Source organism: Protopterus annectens, chromosome 17.part0 (assembly GCF_019279795.1).
Source record: "Protopterus annectens isolate FY-2018-M chromosome 17.part0, PAN1.0, whole genome shotgun sequence".
Taxonomy (NCBI): Eukaryota; Metazoa; Chordata; order Ceratodontiformes; family Protopteridae; genus Protopterus; species Protopterus annectens.
Window position 1 is genome coordinate 537,124,554 of NC_056751.1, and position 21,205 is coordinate 537,145,758.

Consider the following 21,205-nt stretch of genomic DNA (forward strand, 5'->3'; position numbering starts at 1 on the left):
CCTAGCCACCCTGCCTCACACCGTCTTATCATTGCATTCCTTCCTCTGCATGATGTGGTTCACCCTTTACCCTCCCCTTCCCTCCTCAATCAATCTCTCAGACCTGTTATAACATGCTTAACTACCTCACTTCATCTCAACTCCAAATACATATCCAACTGACTTACACCTAGCTTCCTCTCACTGCCACGTATACTACTCACTCAGTCTCCTCTCTTACTCCTATATCTTCCCCTTCCATCCCATTAGCCCTTCTAGCTTGTTCCACCTTTGTGTGGAGCATCTGCTTTATATCTGTTTGGGTTTAGTGCAATATTTGTATACAAGATTTAGATATATGAGTTTAGAACAGTTTCCGTTTGAGCTTAGTACTATCTGTATATACATCCTACCTTTATTCCTAGCCTCTAGCTAGATATTGGTATGTGTGTTCATTACTATGTTTCATATTGTATGTATAGCTAATGTTAAGTGCAGTATATATTATTTGCTATTGTATGTATATTCAATTGTTCTTCATGTACTCTGCTGCTCATCTATTGTTCTGTGGAGCTTTTCTCCCTGGGCCTCCACTGAAAAAGGACCTGTGTCCAGTTGGAATTTCCCATTAAACAAATGTAAATAAATAAATAAATTCAAGGATGTCTACATGTCTTCTGGGGGAGACCTTGGGGAACTTTCTCGCTTATGTATGTTAGTGTCTTCGGTGACAGACTTAGGAGAGGAGTCAGTATGCTTCCTCTTACAAGTCCTCTTCTAGGGACTTTGCCTTGGGACTCCTGATGGGGTCTCATTGAAATTGGAAGTGAGACTCAAGTGCCAAGTAGTCTCAAAGCCTATGGAATCCATCTGTCCCTGTCTACCAGAATGTGAAGGAGTAGGAGCAGTCTTCAGAGAGAGACTAGATGGATACAAACTCTGAGCATTACCAGCCATCTTAGTCTGGCCAAGGCCCTCTTCAAAGCCTCAAAAACAGACTCAGCCAATGGAACCAAAGAAGAGCCACATATATTAGTGCAGTCAGAAGCTCCCTCAATTCTGAGGACTGAAGGCTCTGAGGAGGACCTTAGAACCAAGTTGTCCAATGCTGAAGCCCCAAGCAGCAGGGATGGCTTTGAAAATTTCATGGTTGACTCCACCATTAGAGCTCCTACACCAATGCTCCAGGTCTGGGACTCTACTCAACCTGAGTGAGGGAAGATGTTGAAGCTGAAGTTTCCAGGGCTATCAGCTCTGAAGCTGCTACTGCAGGAAGATTGGATCTGCTGTACATTGGATCCATGATTGGAGATGGTGTAGGAAGCTGAGCCATTGGAGTGGAAGGGGCTGATCCCTGTCCTTTCCTCGGGATGGAGTTGGGAGGACTCACAGCTGAATCAGTGTCCTCAAAAACTTCCTCATCATTCAGTTGACACTGATTTCAGTAAGGCTCCAAACTGGTCAGGCATTTCTAGAGGATGAGGCTAGCAAAGCAGGCCTCGAAAGTATGTTTTGTAATAGTGGCGAATGAAGCCTGAAACTTATAGGTCCTGGATTAAAAGATGTCAGTGAGGGAGTCTGGATCCTAACAACAGTAAGAGCTGTCTGTCTCGAGACTTTAGGTGTTGAACCTACAATAGCTGGTAGGTCAGGAGACCTTTTCTTGGCTTTCTCCAGGTGATCCTTCGGTCTCTTGCCTTTAGACTTCTCTTTCACCTTATCACTATCCTTGTCTCTCTCTCTCTCTCTTTTTAGATCTCTCCTGTTCCTTAGCCCTTTTCTTTTCAGAGAAATGGGAAGAGGTGGATGCCTTTGGGTCCAAAGAGATTTTGAACCCTGTCTGTGGGGGAAGAAGGCCTTTCATTATCAGCTTCTCTCTTCACCCTGAAGGGCCTTGCTGCCAAACCCAGCACAAATGGAGCACAGATATTGTAAGTGGGAAGGCCCCAAACAGTAGACACACTGTGAGTGTGGGTCTTGAGGTAGCATTTTATACCCACAGGGCAAACACCTTTTAAAGCCTGTTGACATCAGAATAACTATAAAGTGATGTATGTAAATATCAATCATACTTATCTATATAACTAGCTAACTATTACATCAATACTATATATAAACACAAACAGAAGTAACTATTAGAACAACTATAAAAAAACACACTAATCTATCTTAAACAACTGCTAATACCCTAACAATGCTCTAATTTTACAATAGCTATCCAAAATTTCTGAAAAGGGGAGGAAAAAAATTGCACTTAACAATGAAGGGGTTCTTGGTCAATGTCTAGTTTAGTCAAGGCAGCAACCAAGATAGAAGTACTTCAGGCAGGTGAGGGGAATTGTGGGTGGGTGAGGAGTCAGAGCTCTCAGATCTAAAGCTTTGGTATGAAGCACCGAGGTCGGATCCAGCAACCCACTTGTCGAATTAGATGAAAAAAACAAGATCAGATACATATTCACTACTGATTGCTGGCATGTAAGATGCACAGCTTCTTACCTTTGAGTAATATTTTGAAATATATTAAAAATGTGCGCATTCTTTTCATATTTTACCAAGATCTCAAACTACAGATTGACATCATCTTGCCACGGATTTATGGAAAGCTCACAATGAGAACAACTTTGTGCTGAAACCATTGGCCTATGATGTATATTTGCAGACTATAACCATTAGGTAGGATTCACTCATAGTAAGTTATATGGAAAAAAGCATTTTCTACAAGTATTCCGAAATATAATGCACACATCGCTTTTTATAACTTTTATAATATAAATGACGTGTAGGCTGATGTAACACTAATAAAATTCACTTTTCTGCTATTTGTACTGTTTCTGACATTTAAAGGCTTATTTCAGGATTGCTGTCCACACATGATTTGTGCCAAAGCCTTCAGGGTACAGTAGGCATTTTCTCATGAAATCCTTCTGAAGTGAAGAGTCTTAATTACTTAATCCTCAAAGAAATAAGGAATAGTGGTGTTTGGAGACTGGGGCAGGTTGACTTACTCTTAATGAGGTTTATGACTTACCTATACATTGAGCATAGGGCTCACCCTGGCATAAGGTATTCAGGAATCCCAGTCGTTATTTGTGTGTGTGTGTGTGTGTGTGTGTGTGTGTGTGTGTGTGTGTGTGTGTGTGTGTGTGTGTGTGTGTGTGTGCATGTGCATTTTTATGCATACGTGCAAAGCCACAGGACATGGCAGTTAGTAAAAGTACTGGGATATTGTATAACCACCTGATTCTAGTGTATTTTTTTTTTTGGTGCATTGGGAGTAATATTTTCCACTGTAATATCTGAAGTGTAATTTAAGGTTTCATGCCAAGAAATCATAAAAACTACTTCTGTTATGTTTACTTTGATAAAGGAAAAACAAAAGTTATGCACTTACCATAATGATAGATCCACGTTGTCTGACTTTTGTTAGGTTCAAAGCATGTGTTGTCAGATCTGATTGGATCTGACCTTGGCACCATCTCTGAAGCATCACGGATCCATGGATCTCATACCCTACCCATAATTCCCTCCACTCTACCTTAGTAAATCAGATCGAGTTTGCCCCCACCAACTATAAATTTAGAGATATAACAACCCTTAAGTTAATTACAATCTTAACAGGAAACATCTAGGAGATGATCACAGTCTGACAGGACTGTTCACAGACAGGATGCAAGTGAGATCCATTCGGTCACCAGAAGCCAATTGATAATTTGGAAGGGAGCAGAAGGGAGGGACATTGAACTGGAGGAAAATCAGACAACATGGGTCTATCATTATGATAATTACATAACTTTCATACCTGATGTTGTCTATTTTCAACTGATTCAATGCATGAGACAGGTTACCAAGCTATTTTTACCTGGGAGGTATCAAGGAAGGACATTCTTGAGAATGGTGGAACCAAAGGAGGAAAGTGATTTATATTGTATATCCAGTTTATAATGAGACACAAAGGTGTGAACTGTTGACCAAGTTGCAGCAGCACAAATATCATCAATGGGAAGTCATTTCTTAAAAGCTGTTGAAATGGCTATTGCTCTTGTGGAATGAGCTTTGGGCTTCAATTGCAGGGATAGACCCTTTCTAGTGTGTACTAATACAATCTGACAGCCATCTTGAAAGAGTAATCTTGGAAACTGCTTTGCCCAGTTTAGCTCTAGAAAAGGAAATGAACAATTGGTCAGATTTCCTGAAGTGTTTTGCTCTATGAAAGATAAAATCTGAGCTGGCAGTAAACATCCAACATATGGAGAATCTGGGAAAAACACTGGTAGGTTGATGGATTGGGTTAAATTTAATTTGAATGTTACCTTAGGAAGAAAAGATGAATCCGTCCTTAAGGAAACTCAGTCTTTGTGTGAAATCAGGTAAGTCATTTTAGAAGAAAAGGCCTGTAACTCTGAAATTCATCTGGCTGATGTAACAGCCAAAAGAAAAAAATTGTTTTCCAAGACAGGAACTTCAAATCTGCTAAAGCTGCTGGTTCAAAGGGAGACTGATTTAATGCTATAGCAAAATAGTAAAACCTACCTCATAGAGGGACTGGGTCTCTGACTGGTGGTCATAGAGGGAACGCTCCCCTCAAAAAGGTTTTAGACACTTTTAGAGATGCTATGGAGGTGCCATTCTGATCTTTGTGGAAAGTTAAACTTGTAGCCATTTGCACTTTTCTAGTAGAGAAACTGGAATGACTGTGGAAGAGTTTAGACAGAAACTCCAGTATGGAAAGGATGGGAGCAGAAAATGGATTTATTCCTTCTGACACAGCCCAAATGGAAAATCTGTTCCATTTGCTGTGATAAACCTTTTTTTGTAGATTGCTTTTGGGAGGCTGAAATAATCAAACAACTGATGCTGGAAGAGTGGCATCTCTAGCCAAAGTCAAAACTGGAGGAATCAATTAGTTAGTTTTATGAATTTCTGGTTTGGAGAAGGCAATCCAGCCAGGTGAATCAAGAGATTTGGACACTGACCTAACATCCATGGAGGATACAGTTGTACAGACCACAGGAAAGGGAACGATATTTGTGGAGGCCAGAAAGGAGCAATGAGGATCACTCTGGCCTTGCACTTTCTTGCTTTCTGGATGAATTTGTTCATTAAGGGCAATGGGGGAAATACATAAAGGAGCCCTAGAGACCAGTTATGGACCAGGGTGTTCCTCGGTGAATTTCCTGTGGAAAGGTCTAGGCAAAGTAACTGTTACACTTGTTCAGGTAGAAACAAAAATTAATAATGGAACCTGAATAAAGTGGTCACTGGATGTGGTTGCCATTCATTAGAAGTTACCATATGAATGTAAACAAGAAAAAACAAAAAGTTTTAGATTATTCTTATAGTCATGCTGGTATTAATAATGTATATTGAAAAAAGTTTTTTTATATGCAATGATTGGTATGTGTATGTACTTATGTGTTTGGTTATATTTAAAATATGTACAAGTCTTTTATGATATGCATTTTTAATAATGTCTTCAAATTGTTGTTAATTAAGGATTTTTACCAGTCACCATAGAAACAACTTTTGTTGCAACAGGGTTGTCTGAATTTAGTATATGGCTTGTTTTATTATTGTTTCTTTAAGAGACAATTGGACGGTCGATTAGTGTAAACATGTGATGTTTTAGTTTTACTTAAGTCAAGCCATTTGCATATTCCATTGTTCTGATGAAGTCAGTATAGCACTGACGAAAGTGCTTAACCTGAATAAAGCGGTTACTAGATGTGGTTGCTGTTGTTTGTATTAATTTTTGTTTCTACGTTTTTACTTGTTCAGGTAGGATATAGAAAGATCACAGCATAGTTAGCCTCAGCAATGGAAAATCAAAGTTGTCACTGTTGGATTGAGGGACCACTCATGAGGCATTAACATAGTTCTGCTCAATTTGTCTGCTAACACATTGGATGTCCCTGGGATGTGCATTGTTATCAGAAAATGGTGCAAAGGCATCGCCCATTGACATAATCTCATGGCTTCCTGACAAAGGGGGTACAAGTAAATGTACCAGACTACTGTCATGTTGTCCATCTGTAAGGAAGTCCCACCCTTGAGAGAACATTCTGAAATGCTTGTAGTACTAGGAAGACTGCTCTCATCTCTAAGACAATGATGTGATGATTGTCATCTCAATGTGACCAAGAGCCTTAGACCATTCTCTTTTCAAAATGCAATCACCCTATAAGGGAGATGTCCATAGTTAAGGGTGATGTCCATGGTTACAACAGCCAATAGTGAATCATGTGAAAGGGATTACCTTCAGCCAGTAATGGAGATGTTATCCACAAGCTGATATGATCCATGCATACTCGAGCAATGGGTGAACATTTTCAGACTACTGCACAGAAATAGTCCATTATAGTATCCTCATGTAAAATCTGGCTAATGGCACCAGTAAGACTGTGGAGGCCATTGGACCGAACAGTTGAAGAATTAACCTTGCTGAGAGTGAAGGATGCTGAAGTACCTGTGTAGTTACCAGGTGTAGGGAGAGTACTCTGGAGTGTGGCAATTTGGCAGTTTGTAACACTGAGTCCAGGTGGCATCCAATGAATTCAACTTGTTGTGACAGGTCCCTGTGGCTTTTGGGTATATTTATCATGATTCCTAGGTTTTGCATCAGGTGTAGCAGAAGGTCCAGACAGTATAACAGGAGATGCTTGGTGGTAGCAGTGAGGAGCCAACAGTTGAGATATGGGAAATCTTGGATCCCTTGCACTCTTACATGTGCTGAGACCACTGCCATTATCTTGGTAAACACCCTGGGTGCTGTGGTAAGACCGAAGAGCAGTGCTTTGAACTGATAATATCTGGCTGCCAGCTGGAAACAGGGAAATCTCCTGGAATGCTTCTCTATCTTTATATGGGATCTACTGAGCACATTCAATCATCCTTCTGGACTGGATCGTGGCCATCTGGAATTTTGTCTGAGACTTTTCCTGATCAGAGTGAAAAGAGACAGATAGAGTCAGAGTCGAAGTAGCATGAACTATTGGCTCCAACAAAGGTGCACCAGGGCAGGTCTGATCCAGGATAGCTGGGTTGGATGGATGGGCTGGTACAGGAGAAAGAAGAGGAGGGGTTACTGCACCAGTACTCAGCGCATCATGGGTGACAGCACTTAGAGAACTCCAAACTAAATTTGCATTCTCAAGAATTTCCTCATCATTCTATCGACATCTTGCTCGGTAAGGCATGACCAAACAGAAGTCATCACAGAGAGTGGTCTCTCAAATCTTTCTTCCAGCAGAATAAGAGAATGTAACCTTCGGTTATACATTCAGCTAAAAACTGGAGTCAAGGAGAGGAAGGTCGAGTCTGAGGCACTGATGGATCTGACCTCCCAGGAACTTTAGAATCCAGACCAAACAAAGGAATGGGATCTGGAGTCTTCTTCCTGGATTTTTTTCTAGCTTTTCTTTTTCTGACATCTTCCTTCTCTAGCTTCTCCTACTCATTGGACTCTCTTGGCTTGTCTTTGTGCTTTGTCTTGGGTTTGTTCTACTTCATAGCTAAAGATGAGGCAGCAATAGATGAAAATGATGCAGTAGGAAGAGAAGACCCTGTCTGTGGAGGAGGAAGACATTTTACTATCAGTTTTTCCCTTCGAGTTTGAAGAGTCCTAATGCCAAAAGAGGCAAAAGTTTCACAGTCTGTAGAGATGGACAGTGCTCCAACAGTAGACACAAAAAGAATGTGGATCTTGAGGGAGGATGTTGTACCTGCATTCAACACATTTCTTAAACCCCTGACAGTCAGACATCTTGAATACTCTAAATGATGGTATTGCCAACTATACCAGTTATACAACGATGGTACTAGGTACAAAAACAAAGGTGCACCAGAAAAGAAGACTCTAGATAACTACAAGGAAGTACGTTCAACAAGGAGCTGAAGTCAAGTATCCTGCTTCCTAACCCTAAATTATGTAGCAAACAAAAAAAAAATCTATATATCTATAGCTATATATACACCTATATATCTGTATACACACACACACACACACACACACACACACACACACACACACACACACATATATATATATATATATATATATATATATACACACACACACACACACACACACACACACACACACACACACACACACACACACACACACATGTATACATACATACATAAATATTATATTATGTTATAGCTTGATGAAAAAAAAACAAGAAAAAGAACCTGGAGTGACAAGTCTCTTGGTTGGAGAGGAGATCAAAAGTATACCAAACACACAGTAAGGATACGCTTTCAGATGAATGAGCTCTCGTAGATACATATCCCATTCTTCAGGTGGCAAATGACACCTGCGGTACTAAGGTAGAGTGGAGGGAATTATGGGTAGGGGAGAAGTCAGAGCCCTGGATCTGTGAAGCTTCAGTGATAGTGCTGAGGTCAGATCTGATCAGATCCAACAACCCATGCGTTGAATCGGATTAAAACAGACAACAGTGGATCTCTGGTTGTAATCTTCTTATATACACTAATTCAGGTAAAAACAGAGAATCAATATCATAATCCAATTAGGGCATGAGCGGTCCTAAAGGTCCAACCTCAAGAACATACCAATACATAAAGTACTATTTACCTTCTGGTGTTGTTGTTGTTGTGGTAGTTGTGGTAGCTGAAAGAAAAAAAGATCAGTTATCACCATGCTGTTGGGTTGATGTATACTTTTATAATTTTTCATACTGCCTCTCATTTAGATTAGAAGGAAAACCAAAGAGAAAGTAATATCTCACCCTTCATGACTGCACATAACATTGCCATCATTAGTAATGTCCGCTGATGATGATCCACGTCATCAAATAACTTTACCATTTTTAGCAACATCCACTGATGATGACTCACATGTCATTTTATATTGTTAGGTCAGTCATCTTTGAGCTGTCATGTTAAATTCTTTGTAAAGACTGCATTCAAATTTGCACAGAACAAACAGAGTTAATGGCAAACTATTTGCCAGATAGCTAAGAATGAAGCTACTAAGAAAGATTCATCTACACCAAACTAATAAACAGGATTTAGCTACACCAGTGTATAAAAATAAGATACTTTTTTATTCCAGAGCAGCAAAATTAATTTTACTAGTTGTGTTCAATATTTTCTTATGGTTTTGATCTTCAAGGAGAAACAAGATTACACCTTATTCCCCCTTTTCTTAATCTTTTCCCATCTAAACTGATTATTAAAGAATATGTAAAGTATATGTTTTTTTCTTGTCCAGTACTTTTTATGCACCCCTGTTGGCCTCACTCAACCTACACTAACCTTTGTCTCCTCATCCCTTCCCCATTCTCACTGCCCAGAGTACCTCACTTCCTGTTTACCAGGCAATCTCAGTTGAGTTCATTTACCAGTCAGGCTTCCCCTTTTCTTGGACAATAGGTCATTACAGCTCCTAAACCATTGGGGACTGAAGGCTCACAAACACAGAGACAGACAGGTGCAAGAAGCCATGTATAGTTAGTCAGAATCCCTAATCAGAAAGCAATGTGCTACAACACTGTTATGCACAATGTGTACTCCCACACATCACACATTAGATGTCGGTCAGTTCCTTTTCAACAGATGATAGCATGGAAGAAGCCTGGTCTCCACCTGAAATCAAGTAAGCATTAGTAAACAGCACACCCTCCCCTCAGGAGATGAGTGCTGCATTCTGGACACTTCAACCTATCCTTCCCTGGCTGACCCTTCCTTTGTGCTGTGTGCATTCCCAAACCTTGACTGCTAGTGGCATAGACTGATGATTTCTTTCTACACCCATGGGCTAGATTTCTTGTCTTATAGGATCACTGCTGTGAAGGAGTAAAATAAATGAAATATTTCAAACAAACCTGATTAAGGAACAGAAAAATTGTTAGTAGCCATTGGCCACGAATGAATATATATTACAAGATCATTATAGGCATAGGCCTCTCAGCATGGACTTCTTCTAGAATACACCCAGTTCTTTTCTGGTTTGATAATAAAAACAGTTGTGGGATATTTTGAGAGTATTTCACTAGATGGAGTCAAGGAAGAGCTAAGGAAATGCATCTGATGCCAAAAAAAACTTTGACTTCATCAGATTAGGATATTTCTTTACAATTTTTAGGCAATACAACTTACCTGACTCTTGGTGTAAAAGTTACTTATCAAGGCTCTTCTACCACTATCCATGAGGACCTATATTTATGGAATAGATATGAGCACTACATAGGTGATTAACAGGAATACAGTTCAGCCCTCTTACTGTTATTATGACTTTAAGGCCTCTAGCTGCCCTCATAAAATAAGCACTTATATGTGTGCGTTTATTATGAAATAACCAGAATACTTTAGGGAAGGTCATTCTAATGGTTTTTAACATTGTTTTTGTTTTGAGGGACCCCTTAACTACTTTCCTCAAAATTTGTAACTACTCTGAATATTATGAGAAGTTTCAAGTTACAAAGTTAAAGTATCTAAATCCTTGGCCTCTTTCTGAAATTTTAGTCACTTAGGAAAACATTACGACAACTTTTGATTTTGTTGGGGAGCTAAGAGATTTAAGTTCTTGGGAAGTCAAGCAATCTTATCAGCAGTGGTCACTAAGGATTCAAACATTACAGAAATAAGTGGATAATTTCGGGGCAGGCCTTAACTCACTGGTAGGAGGTGGGAGATCAAGGTAACACATTTAAGGGACCTGGGTCTGCTTTGAATTACCAAATTTAATTTTACTGTGTGCAGTCTATCATAGGGAATTATACTGATGCATAACATAGTTCTGCAGTATATCTAAAAGTCAGTACATTCAGGTCTAACACTTGGGGTCTATGTCCCCTACATTCACTGACGTTAGAGGCCCCACCTCCACACCTACATTTCTAAATATATGACCTCCAAGGTCACATGAATTCAGAGGAAAAGGCTTTAAGTTGTTTCACTTTTCTAAGCATTGATAAATCCTCAGTTAGCATATTTAGAGAATGTAGTGCAGGGACAAAGTCTACAAGAGTGGGGAGCTGGGTACTGCATCCTGCAAAAATGCTTTTAAATTCAAGTTTTTTACTTGCTTTCAGAATGGTTGGTTATAATGGAAGTAATCTATGATCTGTAAGTTTTTGCTTTAGTAAGCTCAATGTTGATATTATCAAGTAGGCACAAATGAGTTTATATCTGATGTTACTTTCAATATTCCAGGACCTCCCCCTTTATATCTTATTTAGGTGATTTAAGAGTTGAGAGGAGATTTTGAGTTTTATTTGTCTTCTATTGGAACCTCCCTAGAGGCCATTATAACAAAAGGTGGTTGGGGGAGGGGCATTCCTTACCTAGTTTGGGTTTTTCCTTTGCATTTTGAGGTTTATTATTCTGTGATGGCACCTCCACTTGAGACGCGGACAGAATTGCTAGCTGCTACTTTTTGTAGGGGGCTAGGTTAACAAGGGAGAAATAGATGACTTTGTGGGCAGTAGAGAACTCATGGATACTTTAGCTAGGAGAAATCAAATCAATTCTATGTTCATTAGTTACTCTCACAATACTAACACTGTACAATATCACATCAGAACATTTCTTTGTTATAAAGGGGCTATAAGGTTGAATCGTCACCATATTACATATACAAAAAAAAAATACAAAATGCTACAATTTTCAGCACTTTCATCCTTTACAAAAATATATTTGCAAAACTTTCATTATTACTATTATTATGAACTTAACAGTTTGAATACAGTTTAAACATTATATCAGCAATATGAATTTATCACAGTATTTTTATTGTTTTTTAATGTGCCTGATGAATGATCAAGTGACTGTTCAGTATTTAAGCAGAGGTGATTTTTTACCATTGTTTTGATGAGGTCCGAATTTAATAAGGGTGAAAGCGCTCAATAAATTTACAGTATTTGGTATTCAGCATTTCCTGACTTTTCTAGTTATTAGTGTAAATAGTAAATGGCTTTTTTGTTTTCAGATTTTGTCATCACCATATTTCCTATGCAGGCTATTTCCAACAGACACAGGGTCTTTCCCATATCAGAAGTGGTGGTCTAAAGGGATCCGTGTTTGGGACAAATGCTACATAATGTAGTGCACAGGGTCTATATTAAATCAGTGAATGCTTAAAAAACCAAACGCTGATTTATCGACTCCATGTAACCTAAAGCTTACAATCCTGAACACACGGAACAGTGATTTTCTTCCCAGGGAAAATAAATCGCTCCTCCACAAAAAAAAAAAAACTTCAAAACATTACATAAAGTTGGGGGCTTCACCCCCCACACCCCACTACTTAAATATACCAACTCCGAGATCACACTACAGTGATGAACATGACAAAGTAACAGAGGCAGCCAAGTGATTTCTTTCCCAGGGAAAGAAATCGCTTATATGCCTTTTCGCTGTTTTGCTATTTCGTGCTTTCAAGTTCAATCAAGACGCATTCGAAGGATTGCATCTTCGATTATATAATAGGAACCCAGTGCAGACAGACTAAGGCTCAACAGCTTAATTTTATTTATTTTGTTTAAAAATTGTTAACGGGGTAGAATAACTTGTCTAAAGACACTTTATAGTCATGATCCAGGCCAGGGAGGCCAGATAACATAACTGAACATAGAACAGACTGTAGATCTATTTACACTGAAATTTACACGGGCATTGTCAGTAACATAGTTGTATATATAGGACAGTAGTGAACTTTCATTTAGAAACAGATCACTTTGAATTTTCAGGTAGTTACAGTTCATTAATGATAGAGAAATTTAGTTTGCAGTTCAATTTCAAAGAAACATTTCAATGAATATAAGAGCTGAATTAGTATTAAGCCAGTAGATGGAATATGTAATTGTTCCTTGCTTTATAGGTACTTACTAACCCACAGTCTCTCTCTCTCTCTCTCTCAGATTCATTCTCATGACATACAGCACATCTGGCAATGAGTGCCCTCCAGCACTCATTGCTTCTGTAGCGGTTATGGTTTTACAGGGTCGGGTTGCTAGCTGGTATACTACACACTCGCACACACACTCACACCTGGGCCAATTTAGAGATTCCAATCCACCTGCTGCATGTCGTTGGAATGTGGGAGGAAACAGCATCACCCAGAGGAAACCGATGTGAACACTGGGAGGACATGCAGACTCTGCACAGAAGGCACCCCAGCTGAGAATTGAACTGGAGAACCTCTTGCTGTGAGGCAACAATGCTGACCGCTGCACCAATGCACTGCCCACTTACTAGCCCACATCACTGAAACACATACAGATATGCTGTTCTTTCAGATAGCTTTTCAGTTGTAGTTTGAAGCTAGTATGTTTGTTTACTTGTATTATTTCTTCTGGGAGTTTGCTCCAACTCAAAGGCATATTTTAAGAAAAGGCTTTTTCATTGGTGATTATTTGTAAGGGGGTCTTGCTAAATGAGTGCCACCTGCATTGGTAAGAGTGTAATTACAGTCCCTAGTACACAGTCTCATCTTTAATGTTGAATGCTATCCAGTATTAAGTAGCTTGTAAGTTAAGGGGTATAAGCAGCAGCTCATGTCTTGCTGAAACTGTAAGCCATTTATCATTCTTTATTGTAGCACTTTGGTGTTCTCTGTTGTTAGGTAGGTTCTCAGTGGTTTGTAATAATGTAGCATTAGTATCTGAGTTTGCAACAATAAGGGCAGTCTGTATTTGATCCTAGGAATGAGTACACTGATGGCTATGGAATGTCTGGCTTCTGGAGTGAAGAGATTTGATATTGCATAGGCTGCTTTAGGTTGTCCTAGTACTTTGTTAACTTGGGTCTCTTATTGAAGAGAGAAAAAAGAGAGAAGGATCTAATGTAATTCCTAAGTATCTTTGAGACTTGGCTGCAATCAAAATAATAAAAGAGTCATCAGCAACAACAGGGATACGGCATGTTTAATCTTTTGAGCTGTACCAAACAGCATGACAGTAGCCTTGTTGGTATTTACAAAACAATCTGTTGTTAGCTAGCCAGTTTCAAAGTACTTTAAAATCAAACTTATGCAGTTAAGTGTTGGGAGATTCCAAGGGAGATCGTTAATAAATAATGAGAAAAGAAGTGTCCCAAGAATGAACCCTTGTGGGTCTCTGCAAGGAATTTTTCCATTTACTGAGGAACCGTAAGCTCAACATATAGTGTAAGATTGTCTGAATAGGTAGTTGTGAAACCACTATTCACGTCTGGAGAAAAGCTGCAGTCTGTAAGCTTATTTAGTAATTGCTTGTGATTGACTGCTTTGAAGGCTCTTTTGAGATCAAGAAATATTGCACCAGTTATCAGACCCCTGATCTATAATGTTACAAAATTTCATCAGTGAGAATATATATATATATATATATATATATATATATATATATATATATATATATATATATATATATATATATATATATATATATATATATATATATATATATATATATATATATAGCACAGTTAAGGCACTGTAACTGTACGGCGGACGGCGCATTGGTGCAGCGGTAGCATTGTCACCTCGCAGCAAGAGGTTCTCTGGTTCGATTCTCGTCTGGAGTGCCTTCTGTGCAGAATCTGCCTGTCCTCCCTGTGTTCATGTGGGTTTCCTCTGGGTGCTCCGGTTTCCTCCCACATTTCAAAGCCATGCGTCTGGAGCATTCCTCCCCAGGCATCCGCTGAAAACTGGTTTTGTTCCAAGTCAGACTTTCTAGGTAAACAAATGTTAAATAAAAAAAATAAAAAACTGGGACAGAAACGGTGTTCCTTTGCAGTCAGTATATTATATTTAGAAAGATATTTTAGTGTCTGTTTGTCACATATTTTTGTTAGTGAGAAAATTTTGGCAATTTGTTAGAAGTCTGTGTGGTCTGCAGTTACTGCATGTTTTGAATTTAAATGAACAGTTTTTGAAGTAAGGGATAAGTTAAAATATAAATGTAAGAGGTTTACTGAGCATACAGCTGCCTACTCTCAGGATTTCTGGTGGTCTATATTATGACATCGAAAGCACAGGTCAGTGAATGCCTGTTCGCCGACCAATAAACATCGAATGGTTATTTCTGCAAATAGCCACAATAGCAAATTTTTTCCTAGGGAAACCAAATTGCTTGGCCAATGTCATAGATTTGCTCTTTTCCCCACTGTAATGCAATCTTGGAGTTGGTATGTTTAGTTAGGGGGTGGGGGGCAGAGCCACTTACTCACTTTGATAGGTTTCTAATGTTGTGTTGTTTCTGTTTGGCCAAGCAAATTTTTCCCCTAGGAAAAAATTTGCTGAAGTGGCCGTTTGCCAGAACTGACAGTTCGATGTTTATTGGTCAGCGAACAGGTGTTCGCTGACCTATGCTTTCAATGTCATAATATAGACCCAATTTCTGAGTATATAGAGAGAAAAAAAAGATTGTAATTTATATGGATATTTTCTATTTTCTAACAGTTCTTGTACTCTTTTCTGGGTAACAGTTTTCAAGTAGAAGAAGGGATCTTGCATTAATTTATGAAGGTATGCAGAAGGAGTACTGGTGGAGCATGACTGAAGTATGAAGTACTATGAGATGGGAAACTGGACATGTGTCTAGTGATACTGTTAATTATAGCTAAGAGGAGTTTAGACATGGAGGGTTGTTTAGGAAAGATGCCTTTGTTACAAATGGATTTGATACATTGCCAAAACTGCTGTTGTTGTTGTAGGAATTTGGCCTTGGCTGATTTGATATCTATTCCAGCTTGCTGCCTAAGTTTATTATGCTTAAGATTATTAGAGAGATTCACTGTGTGCTTGACCAGGTGGACTTTTTCTTTTATGACTAGGCCAGGAGAGTTATCTTCTTAGTAAACTGAATGGGCTTAAAGGATGGAGAACCATACTCTTAATTACAGAATTTTGAAAAATGCATTTGGAGGGCATTATACATAACAGGCAAATGTATAGGTTACATTCTTTGTTGTGTCCTGGAATTTTCAACCTAGGGTTGAAAGTTCAATAGATCTTCCTTCTGAAAATGAAGAGAAAAGTCAAATAAGATGAAGAAGACAATTGCCAGAAGCTGATCTAATACACACCTTCATCCATTGGGTGGAGAACTGTAAATGTAAATGTGTTTATAGGGTATTTTATAGCTGTATACTAGGCTAACAACCACCAGGACCTTTTAAACTTAGCCGTGCAACCCAATCCAATTGTATTCCTATGTATCATGGGCATTCATTAGCAGGGGGTGTTTCTGTTAGGAAGTTTCTAGAGATTATGTGAGGGGTATGTTACTTTTGGTACTGCTGTCTGCCTCCATCAGAAACATGGGGGCAGACCCAGGGTGAATTTCCAATTTTCCATCCAAGTTACACTTAAATAGAGTTAGGGATGGACTTTGCTTCACATGGATGGGGAGCCTATTCCAGAGCATGTAGATCCTCTGAGACACATCGGTTTCACCAACATGTCTTATTTATGTTGAAAGCAAAATTTAAATCCTTGGATCTATATTCTGATGCTGTTCATTTTGGAGATGTGCAAAAGGCTCTGCAAAGCTGGATCTGAGGATGCCCTGTATCCCAGGCATAGATTGCATAGATCAGATAGAGAGACAGGCCTTTAAGGCAATCAGTACAGGACAATGTGTTTATACTCTGGATTCTTCTGGTAAGAAACCTTTGTGGGCATTCCAAATGTTGCATTTGTCTGGTCTAGTACATGCTGAAGGGGGCATTAGATTAATAATGAGTCTAATCAGGGCTAAATTAAGTGGCACTATGACTTCCTTGGACCTGGATGCCATGCCCTTACTTAAAGTTTGGGCGACATAGAATGATTTTCTTACTACTTTGGCCTCATGTTGACCAAAGGTCAGATTACTGTCTGCATATGTTCCTAGATCCCTGACTACCTGGTCATCTCTTAGGTGTGTCTTATCGATGGAGAAATTAGCAAGGGGGGCAGTTTTCCCAAAAGGCACTATATTGCAATTCTTGGTATTGAGTTTTAATCCATGACTTTGGTACCAATCATTTGTTTGTGTTAGACCCTCTTCATAGCCAATATGTCATCCAATCAATGTTGATGATACCCGCCACCATCTGTTTGTCCCTACAGGCACATTTTGTGGTCGTGCCTGATGTTCAAGGCTTATCCTGAGAGTGTTGGAAAAGGGGGTATGTTATTTTGGGTGGGTTTCTTTTGATATGTATGAAGAAGTGAGATAAAATTAGATATATGGCTTTTCACAGACCAGTTGTTTTAATTCTGCTTACGGGTAACAGAAAAGCATCACAAGAAAGGGGAAATTATCTTCCTCTTCAGCAGTGGCAGACTGTAGGCTTCTGCTGGACAGAAACAAGCTAAAGAGAGCTACGTCACAAATAGACATGGGGTGTTTCATAAGTATTTGCTTCTTTGGGCAGAGTATGCTGGGCTAAGGCATCATCTTTTAGGTTTCCTTCATTTTGTCTATGAAAAGAGATACGTTCATAGTTCATAGGTAAATACTAGGTTAACTTTCCTTGTGGGCCATTTTAAGCCTAGCCAGTTTCCCTGGGTGAGAATCAAAACTGTACCTATTGTTCCTGAGGTAAACACATTAATCATTATGCCAGTCCCCACTATAAGGAATAGTGGAGAGAACCGAAATATGGGCAACACAGACTGATCCAAGCTGAGTTTCTTTTTTTAATGGTTCATAGTGAGTCCTCGTAGATGAATAATTATTTGAAAGTAATTTTTCCCTTGGCTTAAAAAGTTGATTTAATTTTTACCTTTTCTTTTCCCTTTTGAGGACTGTGCTATTTGGAAATCATAGCCCTTTTATTCTTTCTTTCTAATGAGGGTTTCTAATATCAAACTGATGGCTGACATTTTTTGAAGTTTATAAGTTTATAATTTATAGCTAAAACTGTTTTAACAATGTTAACTCAGCCCAGAACAGGTCACGATTATTGATGCAGTTATAAGTGCTCATGCATTAGGATACAATCCTGCATGAAACTCAGTGGTTTACTATAAACTGTAAGAAAGTCAACAGATTATAGCTTACTGTTAGGAGAAGGTATTTCTGTCATTATTTGAAATGAGAGTTTATCTGGTGCCTTTCTATCTTGTGGCTTATTTTAAGTTGTTTTATAATCAAACTGTATGTGATGTGTCTTTCTGTGGAAGGTAATCATATACGTACACCATGTATTGTTCTCAGAAATTCCGTTTATACAGCAAACAGAAATGCTATGCAATTCAAATGTAACTTATTGCAAAACAGTTATTGCAAAAATCAGTACAGAAAAGTTAATTTCACAAATTCAGAAATGAGAGAACAATATAATTCATTTCACATTCTGCAAAAACTTTAGTGTGTGTGGCATTTAGTACAACAGAGTTCAATTCATAAACTCAGACATAAGGCAATAATAAAATTCATTTCACATGCTCAGAAATGACAAAAGTCTGTATTAGGGCATATAAATGAAACCCTCACTCTGTGCTCCCCTTGCCTTGTAATATCTGAAAAATTCTCCAGCATGTTACTGGTTCCATGATTGGCCAATAAGTGCACCCTTCTCCAGTCATCCAAATGAATTCTGTTTAGGTTTAGGCAGGAATATTCTCTCTGTCTACATGAATATTTCTATCATATCTATAGCTATCTATCTAGTTTGATATATATATATATATATATATATATATATATATATATATATATATATATATATATATATATATATATATATATATATATATATATATATATATATATATATATATACACACACACACACACACACACACACACACACACACACACACACACACACATATATATATATATATATATATATATATATATATATATATGCACACACATACATGCACACACAGACACATATCTATATATATATATATATATATATATATATATATATATATATATATATATATATATATATATATATATATATATATATATATATATATATATATATATGGGATCCAGACACATGCCGACTAGCATATGTCCGAATCACAAAACATCGAACACACATATACGAAAGCGCTTAACATCGACAAGTACTTCCATGTATGTGTGCCTGTTTAGTAGATCAGACTACAGTGCGGGTAAGGGAAAATTCCCTTTTCCCCACTGTAGTGCGATCTCAGAGTGAGAATAATAAAGTAGGGGGGTGGGGGGTGCAGGGGGGTGAAGCCCCCCTGCAGAAACGTAGATTTTTTTTTGAAATACATATATACGGAAGCGCTTTTCGATGTTAAGCACTTTCGTGTATCTGTTTTCGATGTTTTGTGATTCGGACATATGCTAGGCGAGCATGTGTCCTAGACCCATATATATTTATATATATATATATATATATATATATATATATATATATATATATATATATATATATATATATATATATATATATATATATATATATATATATATATATATAAATATATCTATATATATATATATATATATATATATATATATATTTATACATATACATATATATAACTATATACATGAATCTGTTTTTTATGTACTTATCTATATGTGTGCACAAACTGATAAATAGGCTTAATGGTTTAATAAATGTATCTATCTGACACAGAATTATCAGGTGTTATCTCCACTCTGTGTGTCATCAAGCATTTTATTATCATAACTCCTTGCAATAACTTAGCACAGTAACACATGAGCAGAATATTATATAAAGGAAAGAGAACCATGACACCTACAAAAATAAACCCCCATGAAATGAAAATATAAAAATAATAAAAATTAAAATAAACTAAAACAAATCAGCTGAAACTAACTAACCAAAAACAAATCTTCCATAAAAATAGCCCCATTTGAAAATGTCTGTTGTAAATATCATGAAACTAATATGAAACTATCAAGTATAATAACCATCATATTTGAACATAAACCTTAAAAGACCAGTAATATATTACCACAGAATTACATGACATTAACATTAACAGTTGTCTCAGAACTAGTGTAGAAAAGCCCTATTCTGTAGAAAAAATACACAAAATTATACCACTCCCCCTTCCCATTGGCATTAATGGGAAGCAAGTAATTCAGAAATAAAAATGGAAAATATAAATAAATAGAAGTTGCAAGATGTGGTTTGTATACTACTTGAAATTTGTTTTAATGTAGGACTAGAGGTGTTTATTTTATGACCTATGACTTCAGCATTCATCACAAAACTTGTTCTGTAAAAATATAAGAAATTTCATGTCATAACACTAACTCCCATGTTCCATATCTATATCAATATCTGCATATTTATCTATATTTATACTATCTGTCTATTTATTTATCTGTCTGGCTATCTACATTGTTTGTCTAACAATCTATCTGTTCATCTTTCTATATTTTAGGTTAAGTTAGCTGGTCAAGCTGCCCCTTTTCAATCAAGGCTCTGCTTACATTGTGACATAGATGTTCTGAAGGCAGGTACATTTAAGATAGTTGAGAAATGATTTTAGATCTTTTAAATCAGGCAAGGAAGGATTAGTTGTGAACCTTTGTGAGAATGGAGATCCAAAATTCTAGCATCAGTTTGAAGATGGGATTTTCTGTTGTATTACTTGTAAATTGAAGACACAGTAATCTTAATGTGCCTGGGGTGTGATTTCTTAATGAGCAGCGGGTTTCTCTTACCTTATGTTTACTCCCTAAAGGTACAAAAAGTCATTACTGAAAGTCTGAAAAGAGTGGCAGTGAATAGATAGGTGGCACACTGCACTATGGAAAGGGTTTTGTGTAGACCCAGGAATGAGGAGTGTTGAGACAGTTTTACAGAATTTTTTGGGTTATTGATTTGCTGGATATTTGTTTAGAGAAGTATTTTTGTCAGCAATAACTAGTTTTTTTTTTGCTTTATTTTGTAGCTGCTTACATATAAGTAAATTGGTGTAATTTTTGTTCTTATGCCATTCTTTCCAGGCTTGGTTTATTGTTTGCAATATTTTTGTGGTTTTAGTTAGCCAGGCTGTGTGGTTTATTTTGTCCTTTTGGTTTGGAGAGGGGCTAAGCTATTGAGGGTGTCTAAGAAGGCTTTGTTGAAGAGGCTGATGGCCTTATCCAGTGGAAATGTTTTTAAGAAAGATAAGTTTATGTTTTTTAAGATGTTATTAAATAGTTGCTGATTGAATTTGGTTACATTTCTTGAAGTTTTATAGGTATGGGGTTTAGGCGCTTGAGGGGAGGTCCTATAGTTATATGCTGGTAAGTGGTCACTTAGGGTATTTGGGAGTGTA

The 21,205-nt window shown here is 37.7% G+C and overlaps 1 long non-coding RNA gene across 1 annotated transcript in view; it reads right to left on the reverse strand.

Moving 5' to 3' along the window:
• The window catches only part of LOC122791763, a 108,030-nt gene that overhangs the window by 64,862 nt on the left and 21,963 nt on the right, over positions 1-21,205 (reverse strand). Inside the window, exon 3 of the long non-coding RNA XR_006363195.1 lies at positions 8,576-8,611. This is a non-coding gene — a long non-coding RNA (uncharacterized LOC122791763). The remainder of the gene's footprint in view (positions 1-8,575; positions 8,612-21,205) is intronic.